Consider the following 21,269-nt stretch of genomic DNA (forward strand, 5'->3'; position numbering starts at 1 on the left):
GCCCAGCTATGCGCCATGCTGGCGGCAATGAACGAAAAGATGAATGCGAAAATGATCGAAAAAATGGATGCAAACACAAATGAAATGAAAAACGAAATGAAAGGCATGAACGAAAAGATGGATACAAATACAAATGAAGTGAAAACGACGATGGATGCGAATACACAGCAAATAAACGGAATGGAAGCAAACATGAAAGAAGAGATGAAAGAGCTACGGGGTGAGACGCAGAACATGGGCCGATGCCTGCAGGCGGGCATGAAGGCAGTGACCAGGGAGCTGGGAATGGCGACTCCACGTGTGGGAGCAAACGAGCTGGGTGGGGGTGCAACGGCTGACAGGCCCGCGGTGGAGGCGGGTGAAAAAATAATTCGTGGAACGTGTTGGGCGAGGGTCGCGACGGTGACCAAGAGGGAAAAATTAAATGGGGAGACCAAAACGTGTGAGACGAGACACGAGGTGACGACAACAGAAATAATAGTTGAGACAAGGGAGGTAAAGGGTGAAGAGTTGGCAGAGACACGGGAGATGGGAACGATAGAGGGAAGACTACACGATGAAGACGGGGTAAGTGACGCGCACGCACACACGGAGGTAGTGGAGGACAATGGGGTTGAGCTCGCGGAGCGTGTAGGGACCCGGTGCGAGCACCTGGATGGCCTCCTCCAGGAACGAGGGGAGGGAGTATGCCTTGAGGCGAGTCACGACCAGGTGAGTTCGGTCGTGTTTTGCGAGGTTGAGGGGACGGGTGCTGTGGACGGGTGCACGGAGAGCTTGGGGGGTATAGAGGCCCCGGAGACCCTTGTGGGGACACGAATCCCCAGTGTGGTTGTCCCTGTGTGTGTGGTGCAAGGCGTGAGTGCGTCCCCGTGTGTGGAAGCGACCCCGTGTGTGAGTGGTGTGGTGGCGATGGTGCTGGAGTGCGTGCTTCCCAGCACGCCGTGTTTGGATGAGGCACCGTGTGTGGATGAGGAACCGTGTGTGGAAGAGGCCGTGTGTGTGAGTGAAACGGCCAGTATGAGTGAGGAACCGCGGTTGAGTGCCCCCGCGTGTGTGAGTGAGGCACGAGTGAATGGAGCACCACGTGTGAGTGGTATGGGTTGTGCAAGGGAGACCGTGTGTGTGAGAGAGCGGTATGAGAGGGAGATGTCGGTTGGCATGCGGGAGCACGCAGCCGCGTCTCCCGGTGTGAGTTTAATGGTGTGGACTGTGTGCGTCGTGACACGCAGGTGTGCGTGGGTTGAATGGAGACGGAGACGGCGACATGAGAAGAGAGAAAGCCGAGTAGCGGCTGTGGTTGTTTCGAGGACCGTGCCGGGTTCACCCAGCAGTGAGCACGCGGTTCGTGCTGTGCAACGCACGAGACCGCCACGTGCTCGCTTGCGAGGGTGAAGTCCCGGTCCGGAAACGCACGCGGTGGATTTGCCGATCCCGCGGACGGACAAAGTTAGGCAGGTAAATGGATTTGGACCGGACGGGTTCTCCACGCGATCGTGTGTGTTAAGCTCCAACGGGCAAAGCACATGTGTTCGCGTGGGGAACCCCTCGAGACGTGTGGCTTGTGTTTTTTTTTTTATGCGCACGGTGACGTCATGGCTGCACGTGGGGTTGGAATCCGGCAGGAGGGGTATCTCTGCCGGATGGTCCCGTCCAAGGAGGGACGAGGAACACGTGCAGCTGCATGACGTCACGGGCAGGTGCAAAGTGCGCGAGCTCTGAGTTGCCGCGCAGGTGCTGCGCATGGGAAAAAAAAAAAAGAAAAAAAAAGCAAGGCTCACTTTCGGGTGTACAGGATTCCTGGGCAAGGGGTGAAAGACCCCCCTTACCCTGGGCACAGGATGGAAAACTAGTTAGGGGGAAGGGTTAGCTTAGTTAGACCGACTTCATGGGGCAGGGGTAAGTCCTCATGGAGTCCGTGGAATGGATTAGTTAGAGGGATTTAGTGAGCTTTAGGTTGGGAAATAAAATGATTATTTTGGAGACAGAGACAGACTTTGGATGTGTAGTGGGGACGTAGTTTAGCTACGTAGTGTTAAAAGGAACGTGCTGTAGTTTAAGGGACGACGTGGGAGCACGAGTTAGTTAGGGGATGTAGTTAGAAGGATGGCAGAGTTCAGCGGTGTGTGTGTTGAAAAGTTGGTGAGTTGTGAGGCATGTGCTTGGTGAGTGAGTGAGGCCAGCGGGTCTGTGTGAGTGGAGTGAATGGGGAATGCATGGTGCGATGAGTGATTGGGGGGAGGAGTGACTCCCGCCCAAGGGACCCCGGGGTCAGAGTAAAGTGAGTTAGCTGGGTTAGTCAAATTGAAAAATGGAGGTCGTTTTGCTGTTGGTGGGAAAGTAGGCTCGAGACCCATTTGGAGGGGTGCAGGAGCCCTGTTGACGGGCTTGGGAGCGTGGCTGCGAAAGGTGAGTATCGCTGAGTGGGTACCCCGGGCACCAGGCTAGTCGGCCGCGGTAGGCCATGGGCCCATGGGTGCCGGGATAGAGTAGTGGGCACGGGTGCGCCTGCTTGGTGCGGGGGCCCGGGCGCCATTAGCCGCGTGGGCAGTGTAGTGGGCACGGGTGACCCTCGGAAAGGGAGCCGGGAGGCCGGCCTGCCACGTGTGCGGTTCAGGGGAGGTGCCATGGGGGGCACTCCCCGGTGTTAGGGAGCTGGTAGGCTCGGAGGCAGTGTAGTGCCCGGGGGTGCCATAGCGGGAGATTCGGCAGAGGGTCGTGCCTGCCGGAGGGAGCCACGTGTCCCAGCCAGGAGACCGTGTGAGGGCACGGAGAGAAAATTGGGGGGCGAGGCCCGAAATTGTGAGGACACCAACACAGGCGACGGGAATCTGGGTTGTTAGAACCAATACTTTAAGCGAGAGGCGCTTGTTGAAAGCCCCGGGGTAGTTTAAGAGTTAATGGTTAGGGTAGATTAGGAGATGTACCCCTCCGCACCATCCATCCCCTCGCTGTCGTTGTGGGCCGCTGGACCCACTTGGTGTTAAGATCGCCGAACTCTGGGGAGGCCATTCTGAGGCTTGAGTTGGGCCTCGACACAGGACGTTAGCTCTCCCTTATTCCCCTCCGGGAAGGGAACGTAGGGGTTGGGAGTAGGCTAGGTGACAGAATAGGTTAGCCGAACAAAGACGATAAAGGGGGTTAGGGGACGATTTATAGTGGGGAAGTAAAAATAAAAAAAAAAATAAAAAAATAAGTTGGGGCTAAATTGGGGTTTGACAAATTAAGGGAGTGGGTATGTACAGTGACAGGCAAAGGCGATAGGTTGGGAGGGAGACAGGTAGGTAGGTCCGAGCCCGCCTTCCAAGTGGCCAGCACCACCGCACTCCCTCCACCAACCTCCATTGAACGGCAAAGGCTGGCCAACTTCATCGGCTGGCCGTGTTTTGCTTCAAGGCGGAGGCCGGCCAACTTCATCTGCAGCTGTGGTACTTCAAGGCCTGTCCCGGCCAGTTCATCTGCCGGCTGTGTTTGCCTGCAGCGGCCTTATTCTGCGGGCTGAGTTTGCCTGCTCACCTTTGCCATGCCATGCCCACTGCCCCTGTTCACCAGCCCCGTTCAATTTTTGCTTTGCCCCCCCTGTTCATTTCCATGTGCGCCAGGATCAGAAAGCAACAGTTTGCAAGCTGCAAGAACTGCCCTGTTGGCAGCTACAACACGGGCCTGCAGTGGCGGCCCGTGCACCGTGTTTGTGTCCATGCATCCATTCGTTGTGCTCATTGCGTGTGCCACTTGAGCTGGCACGGAGACTGCGTTTGTGCAGCCCATGCACCGTTGTGGTTCACTGCATTCAGTTCAAACCGTTCATGCATCCATTCGTTGTGCTCATGGCGTGTGCCACTTGAGCTGGCACGGAGACTGCATTTGTGCAGCCCAAGCACCGTTGTGGTTCACTGAGTTCAGTTCAAAAGGGAAGGCCTTGGACTGCGTGTGAGCAGCCAGCCACGTTCCCTGTCACCTGCATTGTTTGAGCCAGAGACTGCATGTGGGCAGCCTGGCTCCCTGCTAACTGCTTTCTTTTTGCAGAGTCAATGATCCTGGGCCATGGTTTAGTGTAAAATTTGTAAGTTAAGGTAAGATGTACTGTAAATATGAGTGCGCCCCCGGCATGTATGTCTTAGCGCCGGCAATTTTATTTAAGTCGTCCGTGTGAGTGAGTTTGTTTAGATAGTTACGCAGCCCTCAGGTTATTTATTTTGGGGACACGAATACCATGAATGTCGCACTCAGGGATCCGTAGGTAAAGTGTACGAGGGGAAAACTACACATGATGGCACACGAAAATTTGACGACTCGGGACGAGTCTGTAAAAAGGGAAGGGGGTAGTGTTGTGGTTACCAGATTCGCAAACCACCATTCAGGTCCCTTAGGTGAGGTATCTCGGTAAGTGCATGTGTAGTTAGGCCCAAACCCGTTGTCTAGTGGGAATACATGTCATTTATACGTGCTGCGACTCTTCAGGATAGCCGTTTTTCTTTTACTATCTTTATTTTGGACCAATCGCCACCATCACAACCACAACATCAACCACCGACCACAACCACCGCTTCACCACAACCGCCACGACCTTTACCGTCACAACTCGCCACCATCGCATCACCGTCATCTCGCGCCACTCATGGGCACCGATGCTGGACTCGTGTAGGGCGCACGTTGAACAGCGTGTACAAAATCACGGATTTTCTGCTTCAAAAACGGATCGAAAACGACACACGCCCACTTTTTGCCGTCCAATCGGTGAGCGAGGGCGGGTGGCCCCGCCCCCACGGCGATCGATATATGCAAATTTGTGGATCAAAAAGCCTTCACGCCCACTTTTTCTCGGGCCAATGGGGAGCGAGTTGAAAGGTCAAAGGCGAAGTTACGGGGGGATAAAAGGACGGTGTTCGTCAGTAAAAGGAGTCGTAAAAGTCGGAGCGAAAGAGTCAGCAGAACGAGAACGAGGGGTCGGAGAGTCGCAAACAAGAACGGGTCGGAGAGTCAAGAAGAGGAGAGTCGGAAACAGAGAGTCAAGACTTCGCGGGCGGTGGAGCTGCTCGTCGTGTGCGTGGGAGTCGGAACGGAGGGGACGGAGCGGTGGAAAGGCGGCGACACCGGACGAGGGGGTGCTCGCGTCGTGCAGGGAGCTGCACCCCTGGGAGGCCGACAGCGCGACCTGGCCGAGGTGGAGACGCTCGTCGCATATAATAAAGATCCTCTATCCCCCGAGCATCAGCAACCCCCTCCTGTTTCCCCCCGCGCTGAGATAGTGCGACCAAGGGGGCCCCGTTCCCACCCCCTGCCAGGCACTGTCCACGAGGCCCGCGGGTTGCGGGGCCATCGCCGCTCCGCGTCTCATCACCAGACGGGTAGGCCCAACCCGGTCTCGGCCCCAGGCCTACCTCATTCTTGAGGGTATTTCTTTTCCTTGGTTTTGGGTATGTGTTGTCGGCGCCGTCTGTGAAGTAGAATTGTATAAGTGTTGCCGTGTGCTCGGTAGTCGGAATTAGCTCTGCACTGTGTTTTCACTTTTATGTTTGCTTTTTGTGTAAATGGAATTGTGTTTTCTTTTTTGTGTGCATTTGGTGGAATTGTATTTGTGTGCTTCCCGTGTGCCGCGAATAAATGTGCTTTATTGTTGAACTGTTTCCCGCTTCGCTTCGTCTTTTCCCCCATTGAATCCCCATCTTGCTTCACGTAAAGGGTTGGTAGTGGGCTGAGTACGCCCGATAATTAATCGAACCGTCGAGGTCGACGATAACACCGCTCGGTTATTCTGATAGTACGGAACGGGTCGCTTAAGTGGCCCGTGTCCGAAGTCGACCTGCGGCGAGGTGCGATCGCCCGGTCTACCCTCCGCGTGGGTACTTAGGTAGGTCGAATTTGGCGAGCAACCCTATCCCACGCGGGGGCTGATTGGCTCGATCGCGGTGAGACCGAAAGGTCCACCCGTGACTGGTTCCCGGCGTTAGTCCGAGAGGGTCACGACTGGATTGTCCGTCCGGTGGGCGACGTGCCGCGATTCGAGTTACGTGGCCGTCGCACGCTGGCGGGCGCGAAATCCGCAACAATATATATATTTATTTGAAAGTTTGTCTGTCTGTGTGTCTGTGTGTGTGTTTCTCTGTGACCAATGCACGCGAAAAGTACTGGACTGATCCTCACCAAACTTCACATGCTGACGGAACATGTACCCGGGAGTGTCCCGATGTAAAAGAATTGTACTTCAGACTTCCGGTTTCCGAATTATGACGTCATCACCTGATTTCGTAACGTTAATTTTTCAAGTTCAGCCAATTGACATGGGGCCAACGCCATTTGCAATATAATGAAAAAATAATGCACCTGTCAATTGAAGACAATGACTTCCGACTTCCCGGTTTCCGAATTATGACGTCATCACCTGATTGCGTAACGTTAATTTTTCAAGTTTAGCCGATTGACATGGGACCAACGGAATTTGCTTGAGAATGAGAAATTAATATGACAGTCAATTGAAGATAATGACTTCCGACTTCCCGGTTTCCGAATTATGACTTGTGCATTCGACACACTTTTCGTAACGTTAATTTTTCAAGTTCAGCAGATTGACATGGGGCCAATGCCATTTGCAATAGAATGAAAAAATAGTGCTGCAGTTAATTCTGAATTCCCGTTTCCGAATTATGACTTATGCATTCAACACACTTATCATAGGCCCTATTCACATCAACAAACGCCTCTTTTAATGCATGATTAACACAAGTCATATTTTATTGTACATGCAGGTAGTCGTCGACTTACGATGGAAGAACCTCCAATTTCTAACTTACTGGCATTTTTCAAACTATGCGAAATTGATGACTTTGTTCAAACTCTACTGCATGCTCAGCTGCCAACGTATTTCACTTGGAACTCGAGTCAGAAACGTTGGAACAGGAGGAAGCAAGGTTCAGAAGTTCCAGGATATCCCGGTATTTACAAATCTGACGCATTGGGTCGAGTGTACACAGTACATCTCAATAATTTTGAGTGTTTCTGCGTCCGCCTCCTCCTGCATGTGCAACGAGGTCCAGTGAGTTTCATAGACCTGAGAATAGTGGACGGGCAAATTTGCAGCACATTCCGTGAGGCTTGCAATCTCCTCGGACTCCTCGAAGACGATGCCCATTGGAACACCACGATAGAAGAGGCAACTATTTCTCAATCCCCATCGACCATGAGGTATCTATTTGCTATTATGATAACTGCGTGTGAGATGTCAGATCCCAAGAGCCTATGGGACATTCACAAAGAGGCCCTGTCTGAGGATGTAAAAAACAGAGTCCAAAGAGAACATCCCCAGAGGACATCCAGTACACACCAGATATGTTCAATGAGGCTCTGGTATACATTGAAGATTTGGTATTATCCATGAGCGGGAAAGATTTAACTAAGTGGGGACTTCCCTCTTCTAATAGGTCTGAAAGCGCAACCATCAGTAGAGAATGGTTCCGTGAAACAAACTACAACACAGATACTCTCGCAAAGTTTGTTTCTGACAATGAGCCGCTTCTGGTACAGGATCAGAGTAATGCATATCAACTGTTTTCTGAAGCGGTTCAAGAGGGAAGTGGTGTGATATTTTTCTTGGATGCCCCGGGTAGTACTGGCAAAAAATTTGTCCTCAACCTTTTGCTTGCTCAGATGAGGAGCCAGAAAAAGATCGCATTAGCCGTTGCTTCATCCGGTATAGCCGCAACACTACTTTCAGGTGGCCGCACAGCGCATTCTGCTTTCAAATTGCCTCTCGACTTAGCTACAATGGAATATCTGGTTTGTGGCATTGGCAAACAAACTGAAGCAGCAAAGGTGCTGAAGAATTGCGACCTCATAGTTTGGGATGAAGGTACGATGTCGCCTAAGGATGCATTCGAAGCATTAGATAGAACTATGCGAGATTTAAGAGGAGTAGACCTGCCTATAAAGTGGAGTTACGCTGGTTATTTCTGGCGATTTCAGACAAACTTTACCTGTGGTACCCCGTGGCACTCCAGCTGATGAAATGAAAGCCAGTATAAAATCTTCATACCTCTGGACATTCGTACAAACTATTCATCTAACAACAAATATGAGGGTCAAATTATATGGTGATTTAGATGCTGGCAATTTCGCACAATTGCTTCTCAAACTTGGAAATGGTGAAATCCTGAACACAAATGATGTAATATCTATTCCCGATGACTGTGGTACAATAGTTTCATCTATCGAAGAATTAGAGGCTCATGTGTATCCCAATTTAGCGACGAATAACAAAAACATACAGTGGCTCTGTGAAAGAACAATCCTGGCTCCACTTAATGAAACAGTCCGTGTAATAAACCATCAGTTATTACAAGTAGTTCCAGGCGAACAACATAGTCACAAGTCTATTGACACCACACTGGATACTGAGCAAGCCATACATTATCCCACAGAATTTACAAACTCATTGGAATTACCAGGATTGCTTCCGTACAATCTGTCGTTAACAGTTGGATGCCCTATTATGTTATTACGTAATCTCGATGCACCAAAACTTTGCAACGGAACTAAACTGATTGTGAAAAGACTACTACCACATGTAATTGAGGCCACTATCATGACAGGATGTGCGAAAGGAGAAGATGTATTCATTCCGCGAATTCCACTCATTCCATAAAATTCAACGATTGAATTTAAGAGACTACAATTTCCTGAATGCCTGTGCTTTGCGATGTCTATCAATAAGGCACAAGGACAGTCATTGAAAGTAGCAGGGCTGGAATTATCCACTCCTTGCTTTTCCCATGGTCAGCTATATGTGGGATGCTCCAGAGTGGGATCATCGGAGGCTTTATACATATTGGCCCCCAGATGGGAAGACATCAAATATTGTTTATCCTCGAGCACTCCACTAAAATTATTGAGCTACTTCAGTTATTTCATAAAAGGGAATAGGATGTGCGATGAAGGAAATACATGTTGCTGGTGAAAAATAAAAATGGTGGTGGGAAAAAAAAATGGTGGTGGTGGTTTGTTTGTATGCATATTACAGATATAAATAGAATGGTGATGGCGTATGGTGTATGTGTATAATATTTTATAATTAAATGGTTATGGGCTATTGTAGATATTTTATAGAATGGTTATGGGCGTAGGTACGTTGTAACTTCGTATACATAATACAACATAATTTTTTATCAGGATAACAGACGTAAATAAATCAAATACGCTGGGCCAGGATGGGTTATGCCCGACGTATAAATTAAGTCGCAAATGACGACATGAAACCAGCCTCACATTGTTGAGGCATTCTGGTTTTTTATCTGATGCGGCAATAAATCTTAATTTTTTGAACTCGAGTCTTCTGCATATAAAACATGGCGGGGAAAATATAATATTATAGTGGTGATGAAAAAAAATAATAATGATGGCATGCTCTACAATTTTACAATCAAATGTGACATCAACTCCTTCAGACCCGCTGTCATCCACGGGATTCCTGTGCGGAGCACGGGTATCCCTGCTGGTATATATATATATATATATATATATATATATATATATATATATATATATATATATATATATATATATATATATATATATATATATATATATATATATATATATATATACATACAGTGCACTTTTTACATTTTTTAATTTCCCAAAGGCTCATGGAAGAATTTCAATTGAAAAACGAGAGTAAACTTACTGTACTTTACATGAATTTTTAAGATTATATTTTTCTTTTTTTTAACTTTAAATTTTTTTAAAGAAAAATTTTTGAGATAATGTCTGCAATTGGCAGTGCCTACAGACCCCTTTGTCTTTTCACATTCAGGGTCCCTTCAAAGATTCACTGTGAGAGAAGCTCAATGAGGATGGAATCTGATAAGGTACACAGATGAGACAATGAGGATGAAATGTGGTGAGGAACAAAATGGTATACAGATGAGGTAAATGGACACACATTTGAAGTCAATCGTTTATTTACCACCTGACTATCAATCTGCCTCAAAGTGTTCCAGGTTTTGATCAATGTGCAAGATGCATCGAGTGCCATTTAAACAGGTCTGTATAAGCCATCTACCGGACATGCTGGTCATTTCGTTTTAACGAAAGGTCCCTGTACAATGAAACAAAAATCGAAACTCAGGTGGGTTCCAACAAGGTGAGCACCTCGTATCAAACACTGTGAATTGATCTTCTGACAATGTAAAAACAACTGTCATGACCAGTACTGTGATTGCTGTAAAATTTTACATTCATTGAAATACCCTCTATTTACATTGGCTTTTATATCCTTTTCAATAATCTTTCATGAGCTCCTGTTTTAGGATTCCCTTCTTCTGAAATATAAGGAAAACAAGATTGCAAGTCCTCACTGAGGAAACAGCCCCCAATCACACCTTAAAAATAGGACGTTTAGATTTTACACTGAACTACCTGAATAAATAAACATGTAGAGATGGTGGTGGAGATGGTAAAGTGTATATAAATAAACAAACTGGTAATAGGCAGACACAACCATCCTTGACCATGTTGTGGAACGTCAGTCGAGGCCCTCACCTTTTTACCTCCATTTGCTTTTAAATTTGTTTTCTCCACAATCACTTGAGCGAATCGCACAAATCTTTCAAGATCGGAGCGCCTGCCCGTGCATCATTTTTCTTTTTACCAAAGTTACGTGATGATTGGATGGAAAATGTGGCCGGAGTTCAAAGAATCGTGTTTTCTGCAGGCAGAGGTTGCAGGGTGTTTCAAAGATCAGGAATAAACTGCCTCTACCTTGCTTCACTCAGCCTCACCCAAATAATTCAATGCTGGATGTTTGTAGTTGAGATGATAGTGCATATAAATATAACATTGAAGGTGGTGTGAGGGTATTAGATTCGATCATCAACCTTGCTCTTCAGTCTACACAGAGCATCGGTACTGCGGAAGCGGTTTCTTTGGCTGGGGTCACAATCCTGAATGGGTCATCAAACCGACACAGGAAGTCACGGCAAGAATTTGTAATTTGTTTATGGAGCCGGCAATCACTCATCAACTCTTCACAATGGACACCGTGGCATCTTTAACTTCCACCAACAAATCCCAGCAGATGAGACACCCAGTTTAACATCCATCCAAAGAAAGGCAGACACATTGATGAATCACCCTGCTTGTAAAACACCGGGATGACAGTTCATTGCTGAGCCAAGATTCAAACCCAGGATAGACACCTCAGAGGCAAGTGTACATTCCTCTTGACCATCCTATAATGTTGGTATTGGCGATGGTAAAGTGAAAATAAATCAGTTTCCCGAGAGCATACACAACCCTGTACTTTTCATTTCCCCCTAAATATTTAAATTGCCAAAATTCTAAATAGGATTCGATCCCAAACTCATTTCATGTCTCATTCCCAGATATGATTGCACACATCACATATGCCAAACATAAAAGAAATGTGTCCTGTCATTTTCGAGTTGAGGCTCCGGACAAACAGAGGGAAAAGACACAAAATACATGCCCCAGTCAATCTTTTACCCTCATACTCCCAAAGCCATCCCTTAATGTTCTTCATCTTGCAGCACAGACAGGACATGACCTACCGTCTGTGTGCTGTTATCAATCACAATGAACTCTCTATTTGGAACCATGATATGAGCATTGTGCAGCTTCAAAAAAGAAACAACACGAAGAGGAAATGCATGGGGATGTCAGGATGGCCGATTGAGTTGTTGCCAGTTGTTTGATTGCAGTGTTCCTTGTATGAACCAAAGTTGTTTGTTTGATATAACGAGCACCCTTATCCACATTCCTCAAGGCAAAAGTGATGTTCCTCATGAAGGGCACTCTGTTGCTGAAAAATTTGACTTGCTGAGCCTGAAACAGTTTGTGTGATGAGCAGGATGAAGGAGATTTGATGTCAAGAGGGTGAAGGAGAACAAGGAATATGACCTTTGTGAAAATGACCAGTGGCACCTTACATTCATTGACCAGCCATAAGCCAACGAGACAGGTACAGGTGATGGTGTATCTGGGAACATTTGGGACACTCAAATTTCATTCAAAGATCTCAGCCTCATGGTGAACATTGTACACAAACCGCATTTCGGATCAAGTCAATTAATACAGAGTAGAAAATCGACCAATCAATATCGTAGAAGGGATTTTGAATCTGGGACCCAAGCATCAATCAGCCACAGGCTCAGATGGGAGCACCAAAAGAGCATTATTCCAGGAATATCGGTTTTCAAATTTAATGGAAGCAAAACCTTTCTGAGTTCCTTTTTTAACTGGTAAGTAATCGGTGAGAGTAATGAAATTGCTTACAGATTTGTGATTCTCTCCTTTTCCAGATCTCTGAATGAGACGACGCAGAGAAACCGCGATGTTGAGATGATTCTTCAGAAGCTTCAGGAACTTCACCCAATTGCTGATCTCACAAATCCACCAACCAGCTTGAAATATTTCCTGTGTTCTATTTATTGTGTAAATAAATGCATTTTAATTCATGGTACTCAAGCTTCCTATTCCAGTAGTCCATCAGACATGTGAACTGCTCACAATCCTATGAACTAAAATAAGCTTTTGCACCCAATTCATCCACAACATTCACACATCCGAGTGCCACCTCCACACACTCCCTTTGTGCATATTTAATGAATATATTACCCTTGTTTCAGCAGCCTCTGTATTACTTTAACATTGAGCCCCCCTACCCACCACCAAAAACAACAAGTTTATGACGGTTTAAGTTTTTTAAACATAAAATGGAATAGGCAGAGCCCAGAAGCGAATGTAGAATTATTCTTACATTCGATGCTGCAATTTCCGGTTACTTCAGCCTGGATTCGGGATCAGCAATCAAATAATGAAAATCATGATAAAAATTATTCTTTGATGATGCGGGAGATATCTTTATTACCTCAACATTACCTTCACAATGACAGCTACACCGCCTCGAACAGGATCTCATCCAAAAAAATTAATATTACCTCAACATTACCTTCACAACGACAACTACACCGCCTAGAACAGGATCTCATCTAAAAAAATAAATACCAGAAGCGAACGTAGAATTCTTCTTACATTCGCTTCTGATTTTACCGAAACTTGTTCACAACTGTATACGCAATTTCCGGTTACTTCGGCCTGGATTCGGGATCAGCGATCAAATAATGGAAATCACGATTAAAAATTATTTTTTGATGATGCGGGAGATATCTTTATTGAAATCAGTGGAGGAAATATACACCATGTCTGATATTTGGGTCTTTCATGTCTCCGACGATGCCTTTATCTCCCGGCATGCATCATTCCCCATGACAAAAACCGGAAACAAAAAAAAACCGGAAGCAAAATAAAACCTGAAGCAAAAGGGTCATAGCCAACGACACGGATTCCAAATTGCCAGCGTATTGTGTTGTTGTTTTTTACTTTGATCTCATGTGCACGCGTTAACTATGAAGCTCATTACGTTCGCTAATATTCTGGTTAAACTTCCTGTCTTCCTCTTTTCTCATCGTGTGTGTGTGTGTGTGTGTGTGTGTGTGTGTGTGTGTGTGTGTGTGTGTGTGTGTGTGTGTGTCCATGCCTATATATTTTCGTTTGAATTGTTTTTGCTTTTAAGATCATGTCAACAAGGCAAAGTGGCACCTCAAGTGTCAGCTTAAATTAGCTCACTCAAAACTGAAAATAATACAAGAGAAATATGCCAGAAAGAGGAACAATGGACAGTGTGGTGGTAATACTGGACAAAGAAAATCAAAACGCACAACACTCCCAAAGGAGTCAAAGTGTGGAAATGTGTGCAGTTTCTGCAAGAAACCAGAAGGGGTACTTCATAGTTGTACTGAATGAGAACCACACACAGCGCTCAGAGAACAGGCCAAGGAAATGCAGGATTGTGATTTGTCGGCCACAATAGCAGGTGGGGATTTGGTTGCCATCGAGGCAAAACGCACCACTATGAGCATTGCATAGATGTGTTCATCACTTGTTTCAGAAATATGCAAATAACTCAGTCAGCATCTTCAGAATGAACCGATCAGACAATGACAGAATCAAGGGGATATGCTGAAATGGTATTCTTCTTTAAAAGCAGTGTGGAAGGGGATGTGTTTACATATTCCGATTAGCGGACTTGCACAAAGAGTATGAAATTCGCCTTGCTGCATTTGGGTATCAGAAGACAAGACAAGACTCAAAACACAATCTTTTGATGCGTTACCCAGATGAGTGCCAGGAACAGTCCGATGTTGAAAGTCCTTTTCTAGTCTTTAATGAAGGTCTTCAAAACCTATCAAAAGGATTTAAGTTAAGTAACTTCGGTAAAGATGCTCTCTCAATGGTACATGCAGCAAAAGTCGTACAGAAAGAAATGTTCAAGACAGAATTTCCCAAATTCTCAGGTAGTTACTCATGATTGCCAGGACAGTGCAGTGCAGAGAATTCCATCAACGTTCTGCTCTCAATGCTATTATGTGGATTAACTATGAAGGATCAAAATGCTGCTAACTCACTGGCATATGCCACTGAATGTCAACTAATCAGGCTCAACTCGAAGGAAGAGGCAAAGGGAGCAGATGAGCCACGTCACCAAAAGGATAAAGCATTCCCACTGCCATTACATATTGGTCTGAATGTGCATTCCGGAACCCAAAACAAAACATTGTTCACTCAACTTCATGAACTTGGTATCAGCAACAGTTACAGACACGTGTTAGAAGTGGAAGACATTTCATTCCACAAGTCATACGATTCCCTTTGTTTTATATGATACAGAAACACACAAAGTTTTCTCTATTTTCTAGTCTGGTTGTTTGTTAGCCCCCACCAGACCTGAAAACGGCTTATGGATTTGGTCTCGATTTTTGTGTCCGTGTGTGTGCGTCCGCAGCCATATCTCGGAAATATACGTACCAATGTTGTTCAAACTTGGTACACAGATAAGGAATGATGGCTTGCATAAGCACTTCATTTCTTTTCGAGATCGGATCCAAAGTGGCGGACTGGCAGCCATTTTTATTACTTAAATGTGTCCCTTACCATTTCTCAAACATGCATGGTATAATTTTCTTCAAACTTGACACAAGCACAGTAGCTGATGGTATACACGAGCACCTCCTTTTATTTTGTGATCTGATCAAAGATGGCCAACTGGTAGACTGGTGGCCATTTTAGTTGTTAACAAAATAGCCTGGTATCGAACACGTCCTCAACCATTTTTCGGACATGCATTTACAGATCTTGTTCAAAAAGGCTGCGATGTCATTTTTGCAAACCCGGAACAGGATAGGTCCCAAGATATGGAATGAGGGACGCCAACCACTCAGGGCGGACAACAAATGGAACATATTCATTGTTTAACTAAACTTGGAGGATGAGAGGAGATTGGGACCATACTCTGTGCAGAGCGTTGGTGCTGCTAAAGCAGTCTCCTTGGCTATTGGGCACAATCCTGGAAGGGTCGCCACTCTGACACAGTATACCAGCATGCTGGCACTCATTTTGCCGACTTCAGAAGGATGACAGGCCGAGTTAACCCCACTTGGTATTAATTCAAATTCAAAATGTCCATTTAACATTTTAACTTCAATAAGGTTGGTAGGGAAGAAGTCAGGGATTCCACAATCTCATTATCAATGCTCTTGGCTTGGTAGAGTTCAGAGAAATAATCCTTGAGTGAAACCCGGATGTCTTTTTGACAGTGCGTTATTCTTCTTTCCTTCGTGTTTGGTGAGGCTATCTGCTGACTTGTTTTTTTTTCCGAACTTCCAGTCCGAAGAAGAACTTGGAAGAAGCATCCAAGTGATACAGATTTTCCATTCAGAGATGGATCAGAGCTCCCCTGGCCTGCTTTGCACAGAGTCCAGCAAGAAGGGCTTTTTTCTTTGCCAGCAAAAAGTTGGTCCTTTCAGTATTTGAGGCTGAGAGGTTGGATTGCAAAGATAATATTTCTCTGGCAACCAGGGATTGAAGGGCAGAGTCATGTCGAGTTTGATAAGCTCCGTATTGCTGGCAGAAGGATCTTATCTGTGCTTTGGCATTGTCCCACCATTGCACAAGATGCGGAAAGAAGGGTTTACGTTGGAGTAAAGTTCTCCAAAAAACACGAAAGGCATCAAGGAATAAATGAACCTCGAGGTTGCTTTCATTAAAAGTCCAGTCGGCCGCACCTTGGTTACGAATTGGTAGGTGAATGAGAAGTATGACCATATGATGGTCTGAGAAACCACTGGGGACGATACCAGTGTGGGTCACAATCTTTAAAAAAAATCATTAATATAAAAACGGTCGAACCTTGCGAGGGACAGATAGCCATCTAAACACCGACACCACGTATATTGTCATGTTGATGGATTACAAGTCCTCCAAATGTCAATAAGGGAGAAGGTTGTCAAAGTCCGAGCCAGGGGTATAATGCTCGCTGGGTGAGGCTCTTTCCCATTGCGATCAATGGTAGAATCCATCGTGAAGTTAAAATCCCCTCCTAAACAAACAAATCCGTTAAAATCTAAGTGTGTGAGGGATGTTTCCAACCACGTAAAACAAGTTCGATCCGTACTGTTCGATCCGTACTCACAGCTGATTATGGGACGCATAGACATTGAGTAATGTGTGTTTAAAACCATTAAGCGTAAAGGTGAGTGAGATTAAATATCCTTCAATAATTTCATTAAAATCAACAATGAGATTACAGAGAGAGGGATGTAAATAGATGGCGACCCCAGCTCTGGGACACTCTAAGCTGCTGAAGAACCATCTTCCTTTCATCATTCTCTCCCATTCGCTCATACAGGAGGAGCTACATCTGGTTTCCTGCAAGAGTAAAAATTCAATGTGGTTCTTCAATACAAGCTCAGTAACTTCATATTTGCAGAAGTTCGAGTGTCCTCCATTAATGTTGAAAGTAGCAATCGAGAAAGCCATCGTGTGGAATTTTGAAAAAGACATCAGTCAATTGGCCGGCTTATGGATGCAGCAGTTTCCTTGCTTTCAAAACCCTCTTCCTCAGACGAAACATTTGTGGCTCAGTCATGCCAAACTGCTCAGACTGAAGGAGCAGCCACTTTGCAGAGGTAATAAAACTGTGCATGTCTGGAAAGGAATCTTGAATTTGAACATGTCTGTTACGGAAGGTGTGCTGTAAAAAAATTATGATCTCCTGGGGGGGGGGGGCACAGTCGGAACACCCTCTGATTCCTGAGATAAGCCTGGATGGTTCCAGACTTCGGTACTATCACCAGAGGCAAACGACGAGGCCCCGTCAGAATCATAGTCTGATTGATGATGCATACTTGAACCATGCACCATAGGTGGAGCAGGCATTTCCATTGATGCTGGGAGGGAGAAAGCCATGACCGAAGCAGAACACACACGCTCCACATCTCTAACGTCCAGAGTTGTCTGGAATGCAGATGTCTCAGCCACGATGCTTTTGGTAGAGAGAGGGACCAACATTGGCTCACTTTCAATGTCGATGACATCAGCAACCACTGAGGTGGTCACATCTACCTGTTGGGGCACAACACCACCCTCTTGTTCATGCTCATGCTCATCCTGTACCTGATCAGGAGCACCGCCAACATCCACCCGAGATAGAACTGCAAATTTGTTTTCCCTTTCCAAAGCATAGAGCGAGCTGGCTGTATTTACATGAGAGCCGTGTAGCTTTCTCGATGGCGCTAGCTTTTTGGAAACGCCCACGATTACATTATGACCGTTGATGTTAGGCCACTTCTTTCTTCGGGAGTGAACGGTGACAAAACCCTCGTTGTCTACTTGAGGTTCTTTAACTTCTGCACTTGCTTTCCAGGGCTGATAATGGGACGTGTCTGCACGTTCCACCACCCGAGATGTACCACTCGTGCTTGGCTTGGGTTCTGCAGCTCCAGGTGCATCATTCGTGCTTGTTCTGGGCTCCTGGCATTGAGAGTCCTCATTACATTCCACACGTTGACACACCACGAGGAATGTTTGGTTTCGGACACGTATTCTTTAAATGTCCATGCTCACCACAAATAAAGCATGTCATTACTTCATTGGCAATATAAACTCGGTGGTTACGATCTTTATATTTAAGAGTCACAGCAGTACTAAGTGACCGTACACCATTCTTCAAAACAATATAACAGTGGCGTCGGAACAACATAATGTGTCGAACCGAAATGCCAGAACACAAACATAATGGGATCATGGAAATGCGTGATACAACCGTCCCAAAATTACTTAAAGCAGAGATAATATCTTCGCTTTTAAAGAAAGGTGGAATATTTGATATTGTTACGAATTCTGGCCCGTCCGGCATGCGAGCGGCCGCGTACCTCTAATGGCAGCCGCGTCGCCCACTGGACAGACAATTCAGTCGTGACCCTCCTTGGAACTACCGCCACGAGCTAGTCACGGGTGGGCGTTTAACCTCACCACGATCGTGCCAATTGCCCACCCACGCAGGATAGGGTTGCTCGCCAAATTCGACCAACCTAAGTACCTGCGCGAGTAGTCGACCGGGCGATTGTACCACGCCGCAGGTCGGCCGAGGACACGAACCGCTTAAGCGGTCCGTTCCGTGCTGCAGTGATAACCGAGCGGTGTTATCGCCGACCCCGACGGATGTGATTCTGTTTTTTTTTTTTTATTTTTATTTTTTTTTTTTTGTATACCTTGGTCGAGGCTCGTATGAGAGCTAACACACAACTCACAGCAAGGAGGCATGAGACAAGAGGGGTGGGAGTGGAAGGGACAAAACATTGGGGAACAGACACAGGTGAACTGTGGAAGGGAGAGGGATGGGGATGGGACGGGGAACATGGCGAGGAGAAGATGGACATTACAGGGACTTTCAGGAAGGAAAGCAGGAGAATTGAAGGAAGTGGGCTTGGGTGGATTATCGGGGGTAGAAAAGATCGAGGATTTGGATGGGGGAAGATAAGAGGTGGTGGTGAACAGCTGTTTTGAAAGCCTGGAGGGAAGAATGGGAAAGAATAGAGTGAGGAAGTTTATTCCAAAGGCGGGAAAAAAGAGGAATGAAAGAGTGAAGATGAGCAGTGATTCGTGATTTTGGTAGTTTTACCAGAAGGGGGTTGTTGGCGGACCTTGAGCGCCCTGTGGAAATGTGGTTGGGACAAATCGCAGAGAGAGCAGGGGGGGCAAGGCTGGAGAGGAGTTGGTAGAAGACAGAAAGACCACCGACCAACCTGCGGTGATTGAGTGAGAGGCCCAAAGACTCAGCTTCATTGCGGGAGATGCCAATGATCTTAAAAGCCCTGGTTTCGACAGCGTGAAGTCGAGAAAGGTGGGAGGCAGGAGCACCAGCCCAGAGGGGAGAGCAGTACTCCATCAGGCTACGGACAAAAGCTTTGTAAGTAGTCAGGAGCTCAAGAGGGCCGAGGAAGGACTTTGCACGACGGAGGATTCCCAGTCGGCGACTGGCTTTTGAGGCAAGGTTGGAAATGTGACTTTCCCAGGAAAGGTCATGGCAGATAGTGAGACCCAGAAGCTTGAAAGAAAAGACTTCTTCCAGAGGATTGTTGAGAAAGTGGATGGGGGGTTTTGTAAACGGTCCTTTCGAAGAGACATAGTGAGAGTGTGAGATTTGTGTGGATTGAAAGACATGTTCCACGTGTTGGACCAGTTTGTGATTTTATCCAGATCTGCAGTGAGCGAAGAAGCTGCTGCTTGCCGGTCTGAGGGATGACAGATGGTACGGCAGAGGGTGGAGTCGTCGGCAAAGAGAAATAGAGGATTTTCCAGAGAGTCCGAGAGATCATTGATGAAAACCAGAAAAAGAACAGGGCCCAGAACGCTACCTTGAGGAACTCCAGCCTGCACAGGAAGAGGGGATGAAAGAACTCCATTTAGGGCCACACGTTGACTGCGACAGGAGAGGAAGTCTGCGAGCCATGAGTGGAGATGGCCTTGAATACCATGGGAAGAGAGTTTGGTGAGTAGGGCAGGGTGCCAGACTGTGTCAAAAGCACGTGATATGTCCAGGGATACGGCTCGGATTTCCTGTCTGGCATTGAGGACCTCCATCCATTGATGGGAGAGCAGTAGCAGCATATCCAGGGTAGAGTGACCTGGTCTGAAACCAAATTGATGATTGGAAATCAAGCCATTGGAGAAGAGGAAGGATTTCATGTCTGAAGCAATGATGGATTCCATAACCTTGCTGATGATTGGGAGAAGGCTGATTGGTCTGTAGTTACAGGGATCTGTTTTTGCACCTTTTTTATGCAGGGCAGTGATGTTAGCAGATTTCCAAGCAGATGGCAGATGACCTTGGGAAAATGAGAGGGTGAATAGAACAGAGAGAGGGTGAGCAAGAGCAGAAGAGCAGGCTTTGAGGACAGCCTTTGAGCAGGCTGTTTACCGGGTGTTCAAAACAAACTATTAATTTATTCCGCGATTCAATATGGCACTTTCAAAAGGGAAAAAGAGGACGAACGGGACACATTTCACACAAGGACATTTGTAACACACACGTATTCAGAAGCAAGGCAGTCATGCAATGTACAAGAAACAAATAGCAAGCGTTACCACCGAATACGAGCAATGTACAGTCACTTACACAGGTCTACTTATGGGGACACGGCGCCACAGCAGTCATACAAAAGCAAAGAAAAAAACCCTCCCCATCGGCAGGGAGGAAGATGGGGTTCGTAAACCTTTATGGCACGGGACCTGGCGGACCGAACGGGTCCCGTGAGACCAAAGGGTCTTACCCGCGCCCTCGTGGCGCGACTGTGGGCAGGTCGCGACGTCGACTCCCCACGGCCTTGCGTAGCCGCGCCTGACCTCAGGCCCCTGGCGTGGTCAGCGAGCTCTCTCCGGCATTGCTGCTGGTGCTTTCACGACCCACGACCAAACACAGAAAGAAGGAAGGGCAGAAGGCGCTTCAGGCCAGAGAAAGAATGATGTCGACGACCCAGACAGAGAGCTCATGGACCAGAGAGAGTGACGTCGACGACCCAGACAGAGAGAGAGAGACAGAGACAGAGACAGAGACAGAGACAGAGAGAGAGAGAGATCGAGCTCGACCCTGCCCACCAAGAGAGAGAAAGCGAGCTCGACCCTGGCCACCAAGAGAGAGGAGCACTCGACCCTGACAGAGAGAGAGAGAGAGAGAGAGAGAGAGAGAGAGAGAGAGAGAGAGAGAGAGAGAGAGAGAGAGAGAGAGAGAGAGAGAGAGAGAGAGAGAGAGAGAGAGAGAGAGAGAGAGAGCGAGCGAGCTCGACCATGGCCACCAAGAGAGAGGAGCACTCGACCCCGACAGAGAGAGAGAGCGAGCTCGACCCTGGCCACCAAGAGAGAGG

At 46.8% G+C, this 21,269-nt stretch overlaps 1 protein-coding gene and 1 pseudogene across 1 annotated transcript in view; both read left to right on the forward strand.

Moving 5' to 3' along the window:
- Positions 1-12,468, forward strand: part of LOC147029912 (ubiquitin carboxyl-terminal hydrolase 2-like) — a 26,543-nt gene extending 14,075 nt beyond the window's left edge. Inside the window, exons 8-9 of the mRNA XM_085872146.1 lie at positions 9,803-11,968; positions 12,309-12,468. The gene's annotated coding sequence lies outside the window, so the exon portion shown is untranslated. The remainder of the gene's footprint in view (positions 1-9,802; positions 11,969-12,308) is intronic.
- LOC147029913 (uncharacterized) lies at positions 11,719-14,541 on the forward strand (annotated as a pseudogene).
- The last annotated feature ends 6,728 nt before the right edge of the window (positions 14,542-21,269 follow it).

The sequence above is a fragment of the Eptatretus burgeri genome, chromosome 3, assembly GCF_056783735.1.
Source record: "Eptatretus burgeri isolate ZD-2024b chromosome 3, Ebu_testis_v1, whole genome shotgun sequence".
Taxonomy (NCBI): Eukaryota; Metazoa; Chordata; class Myxini; order Myxiniformes; family Myxinidae; genus Eptatretus; species Eptatretus burgeri.